Raw genomic sequence first — 6,055 nt, 5'->3', positions numbered from 1 at the left:
TGATGGCCCATAATATCGGCCCCGAGCTGAGGTGTTTGATATTCACTTCCACCTTGACTGGGCCAGCTAGGCAGTTCAAGCAGTGTAAAAAGCAATCCATCAGCTCATGGGAGAATTTTTCTGCCGACTTCAAGAGGGAGTTCCGAGCTTCTCAAGCTGCCCGCGTCAAAGCTGACACCCTGGCGAACGTGAAGCAAAAACTCGGGGTACCTTCGAAAGCTTACCTGAGCAGGTTCGCAAACGTCGTGGCTCGAGCCAGGGACGCGGAAGATAGTTCCTAGCTTATGGCCTTGAGGACTGGAATCCTTGTTGGAGGCGGGCTATGGAAAGAGATAGAGAGAAGAGGTGTCAGGACCGTTGATGAATTCCTGAACATGGCCCAAAAATGGATAAACCTGGAAGTGGCGCGAGTATCGATCGCAAGAACCAGCCAAACCCTTGATCAGCCTGTTGGAGTGGAAACGGATGTCGTAAAAACGACTTAAACCGTTGCACAGAATAACCAAAGGGGTGGAGGTAAGACAAAATGGAGCAGCGAGGGCGGCGAGCATGGTTCAAAGAAGAACAAGCCCGTGGAAAAATTTAAGCCAGTCTACGTGGCTTATACCGAGCTCACAAACACTAGGGAACACATTTTCCTAGCAAACTCTGCCCGTCTCCCTTGGAAAAATCCATAGCCTTTGAAACACCAGAAGGCTAAGAGGGACCCTTCCAACATCTGTCAATTCAACAACGACATTGGCCACAACACTGACGATTATAGGAATTTGAAGGATGAGATCGAGACACTCATTAGAGCCGGACCTCTAGCTCAATATGCGCGGAACCGAGTTCCTACTAGTCAGCTAGCTCCGGAAGCTTCGGTAAATCAGCTCGGGCCCCGGATAAGTCAAGATACCCCTCATCCTGTAATAGGAGGAGAGATATCCACAATCTTCAGAGGCCCCCATTTGGCCGGCACGAGCAGAGGTGCCCAAAAGAGATATGTCAATGAGTTGAAAGCTCATAACGGAGTGGAATTCATCTCGGAGCAGCATCTACCCAAACAGCAACGATTGGAGAGGCCACCAATCATTTTTACCGAGGAGGATGCTAGTCACGTCCAATTCCCCCATAACGATCCTCTAGTCATAACTGCCCAACTCGCCAACCGGAGAGTTAGGAGGATACTAGTGAACCTGCTGGTCTGGTCTACGCTGGAGAAAATGGGATTGTCTGTCACCGAGCTGAAGGCCACCTCCATGATGCTGTATGGATTTTCCAGAGAAGGGTCAGCAGCGATAGGAACAATCAAACTAGTAATAACCTTGGGAGAGGGGCCCTGAAATATCTCTAACCTCCTCGAGTTCGTGGTTATCAATTGTCCCACCGCCTACAACGCTATTCTGGGCTGACCTACGTTGATGGCATTTGAGGCCATAACCTCTATCCGCCATCTCGCAGTCAAATTCCCCTCCTCTACGGGGATATGTACAGTTCGAGGTGATCAGCTCGCTGCCAGGGAATGCTATAGCATTTCCATGAAGGGAAAATCCCAACCCGGGGAGTAAACGATGACCATTCAAATCGGGAAGGAGGAATCTCAGGAAGTAGGACCTATTCCTGAGATAGAAAAACCTCAGGAAGCCAATCGGAAAGGTATCACCTTTAATGATGATATCGACCCCAGGGTAGGCGAAGATAGATCCAAGCTCCAAGCCATCGAAGAACTCGAAGAGGTGAACATCGACCTGAAAGACCCCTCGAAGGTGGTGAAGCTCGAGAAAAACCTGTGTAATAAGAGGAAGGCAGATATGTTGAGATTTCTAAAAGAGAATTTAGATGTGTTTGCTTGGTCTCGTGAAGAAATGATAGGGATCAGTCCAAGCGTCATCATGCACACCCTCAGCCTGGACAAGAACGGGCCTGCGAAGTCCCAGAAACAAAGGCGCGTAGGCATGACCCGAGCTGGCAAAATACCTGATCTGGGTCGCCAATCCTATTTTGGTCCCGAAGCCCAATGGGAAGTGGAGGACCTCCATCGACTTTTCTGATCTAAATAAAGCCTACCCCAAAGATTACTTCCCCTTCCCAAGGATTGATCAATTGGTAGATGCCACTGCGGGGCATGAGCTCATGTCCTTTATGGATGCATACTCAGGCTATAACCAGATCGCCATGAACCTTGCGGACCAGGAGCACACTAGCTTCATGACCCCAACTAACGTTTATTGTTACAAGGTCATGCCCTTCGGGCTGAAGAATGCAGGAGCTACATACCAGAGATTAGTCAACAGGATGTTTACTAATCAGATTGGGAGAAACATGGAAGTGTATGATGATGACATGTTGGTCAAGTCGAAAACTGCCAATAACGATGTCCCCAATCTGAAGGAATGTTTTAAGATTTTAAGACAGTACGACATGAGGTTGAATCCCCAAAAGTGTACCTTTGGGGTTGCGTCAGGAAAATTTCTGGGATTCATAGTCAACACCAGAGGAATAGAGGCGAACCCCGATAAAATCAGGTAGCTAATCGAGATGCCATCACCCTGGTCGCAAAAAGACGTCCAAAGTCTAACAGGAAGGGTGGCAGCCCTTAATTGTTCATTTCCAAATCAACCGATAAGTGTTTGCCATTCTATAACCTGCTCCGGGGAAATAAAAAATTTGAGTGGACCGATGAGTGTGAGCGTGCTTTCCTTGACCTAAAAGCACATTTAGCTGTGCTGCCCGTGTTATCTAAGCCCACAGGAGGAGAGCCTCTTTTTCTTTACCTAGCTATAACGAAAGATGCAGCCAGCACCGTGCTGGTTCGTGAGGAGGACCGGTCTCAGATGCCAGTCTACTACATTAGCAAGAGGCTTCTCAGAGCCAAGTCTAGATATCCGATGGTGGAAAAAATTGCATTCTACCTTATTACGGCCTCCAAAAAGCTCAGGCCATACTTTCAGTCCCATTCAATCCACGTCATAACCGATCAACCTTTAAGGCATGTTTTGCAGAAACCGTAGGCATCGGGGCATCTTTTGAAGTGGGCTATCGAGCTCAGACAATTCGAGATACTGTACGTGCCGTGAACTGCGATCAAAAGCCAAGCTCTGGCTGATTTTGTAGCAGAGTGCACGGGATTCCAAGAGGAACCAGTGGAAGAAATGGTACGAGCCTCGTGGAAAGTCTTCGTGGATGGTTCGTCTAACGAGAATGGATCTGGAGCTGGAGTCATATTTATATCCCCGGAGGGACATCGTTTCCACTCTGCGTTGCGGTTCGGAATCGAAGCATCCAACAATGAGGCCGAGTACGAAGTTTTATTGGCCGGGCTAAGGGTGGCCAAGGAGCTGAAGGCCAGCTCCATCCAGTGCTATAGCGATTCCCAACTCGTGGTAAACCAGGTGTCAGGAGAATACTATGCGCAGGGAACCAAGATGGCGACATACCTGGCCAAGGTAAAGAAGGAGTTGTCCGCATTTGAGCACAACCTAGTTGAACAGATACCTTGGGAGCAGAATGCCAATGCTGACGCCATAGCAAAGCTCGCCACCTCTGGGGAGGCCGAAACCTTGGGCCTGGTACCGGTAGAATTCTTGGAAAGGCCAAGCATAAAGGAAACCAGGAGGGAGGTTGAGATGATCGACGCCAGGCCGACCTAGATGACTCCCCTAGTTGAGTACCTCACAACAGGAAAGTTACCTGAGGAGAAAAATGACGCGAGGAGGATAATTTACCAAGCTCTGAGGTATACAATGGTAGACGGGATGTTGTATCGGCGTGGTCTTTCTTTACCTCTTCTGCGGTGTGTTCTGCCAGGTGAAGCAAAAAATATTCTGCGGAAGATGCATGAGGGATTTTGTGGAGATCACGCTGGGGGGCAAAACCTGGCCTTGAAGATATTAAGGCAAGGATATTATTGGCCCACTATGTCGAAGGATTCGATTTCTTATGTCCAAAAGTGCGACAAGTGCCAGTGGTTTTCCACGGTCACCCAAGCCCCTCCAGTCGAGCTAAAGATGATCTCATCCCCGTGGCCGTTCGCGGTCTGGGGAATTGATTTAGTTGGTGCCCTGCCCACAGGAAAAGGAGGAGTTCGCTATGTGGTGCTGGCTATTGACTACTTCACGAAATGGGCAGAAGTGGAGCCCCTGGAGACGATTACATCAAAGAGGGTCCTTGACTTTGTAGTTAAGTATATTGTCTGTCGATTCGGGCTACCAAAGAAGATCGTGTTGGATAACGGAACCCAGTTCGATAGCGACCTCTTCACCGAATTTTGCGAGAGGCACGACATAATTAAAAAATTTTCCTCTGTGGCCTAACCCCAAGCTAATGGACAGGTCGAGGCTGTGAATAAGACACTAAAAGCAAGCCTTAAGAAGAGGTTGGATGAAGCCAAGGGAGTTTGGAGTGAACAGCTTCCCCAAGTGCTGTGGGCGTACCGGACCAGGTCCTAAAACTAAGAAGTTGGTTGAAATTGACTGGCAATGCTTTGTAGTTGCGAAGAAAAAGTCAATAAACTAGCGTGAACTAGGTTTTATATCAATCACATCATATTAAAAAGAAAAATAAATGATGAAATTCAGGGTAACTGAAATCAATTGTCTCGAGGAGAAAAAACCTCGTGGTAAAATATTATAAGTAAATAAAAAAAAAAGGGCTAAGCCCCCCCAGGACGCTCCGATGAGGTCACCCCTCGGTCTCTTGCTCACCAGGAGTGGAAGTCTCCCCAGTCTCAGAAGGCGGCTCCTATTGTAGACGGGCTTTGAACTTTTCAAGGAATGGCTCCCACACCTCGGGCGCCAAAAAGGAGAAGTCGCCATCCTGATTGAAGCTCCAGCAATGGTAGAGCATGGCCTCCGTGGAAGAGCTGGAAAACGCCCTCTCTACCACGATGACGGCCTCGACCTCCAACTGCTTAGCCTTGGCCTCCTCGAGCTCGGTCTTCACTATGGCCAAGGCGACCTGTGTGGCCTTTTCACTTTCTTTGGCAGTCGTCAGAGCAACCTGTGTGTGCCCAACCTTACTGTTGGGCAGACGCGAGAGCGGCCAGTCTGGAACTCGCCCCTGATCTCGTCAATCCTGGCCCTGGACCGAGCTATGCTACGGTGTAGAGCCAAAGCCACCTGCAAAGACATAGATAGTAAGGCACGAGCTGGGAAGAAAGCAAAGAAGCATGTGCTGGGAAGAAAGAAAATAAATCTAACTAAGTAAACTTACCGTGAGGGTCATCCCTAGCGAAGACTCCATGAAATTCTCGGGGCTCCTCGTCTCGATCTCCCGCAAGTCCCTCGAGGTGGCATTGTAGTAATGCTCCACCGTATAGCTCGCAGTCTCGTAGACCATTCCTCGGAAGGCCTCAGGGATTTTCTCTAGGGCCTGGGTGTTAACCGGGATGCGCACGGTGGGTGTGGGAACTGGCGGGGTTCCAGCTGGTGCCTCTTGTCCCCGAGTAGGGGCTGGAGGTCACGGGGGAGGTGGGGGCATGTTCTCTGCGGCTGTAGGGACCTGGCCCCTCCCCTTAGCGGGAGACTTGGAGGTGGTCCCGGGAGGAGGAGTCTTCTTGGTCAGCCGAGGATTCTTGACCAGTGGCCCGGATGATCTGGAGGGAAGATTCCCCCCCTGGAAGATGGATCATGGATGAGAGGGGGCTCTGGGTCCGGATCCGCCTTAGGACTAGACTCCTCTACATACTGCCTAAGCCCTGGAGCAACTACACCCTCTAGAAGGGAGGGCCACGACCTAAGGTCGGTCCCGTACTCCTTAAAAAAGGCCGACCTAAAAGCCAGGTTGTTTTCTACTAGTACAGTGCCCCTAGGATGACCCATATCATGGCGCAACACTAGTTGATCTACACACTGGAGTAGGGTTATGTTAAGGTCTGGGTCATCTCGATGACAATGTATGAGCTGGCTTGGGTTAAACCTAGCAAGCCTTAGGTCTGCGGTAGCCCAGTCTAAGTCCCTAAAAAAGGTATGGGTTACCTTGGCCGAAGGGGCCAGCTGCTGCCCCGAACTGAATCCGATCCACATCGACACCCTAAGCAGCCTCGAGAGCTTGCTTTCGTCGCATGAGCGGCACC

The sequence above is a fragment of the Humulus lupulus genome, chromosome 6 (assembly GCF_963169125.1).
Source record: "Humulus lupulus chromosome 6, drHumLupu1.1, whole genome shotgun sequence".
NCBI classification, from domain to species: domain Eukaryota; kingdom Viridiplantae; phylum Streptophyta; class Magnoliopsida; order Rosales; family Cannabaceae; genus Humulus; species Humulus lupulus.
This window is presented reverse-complemented; position numbering follows the sequence as displayed.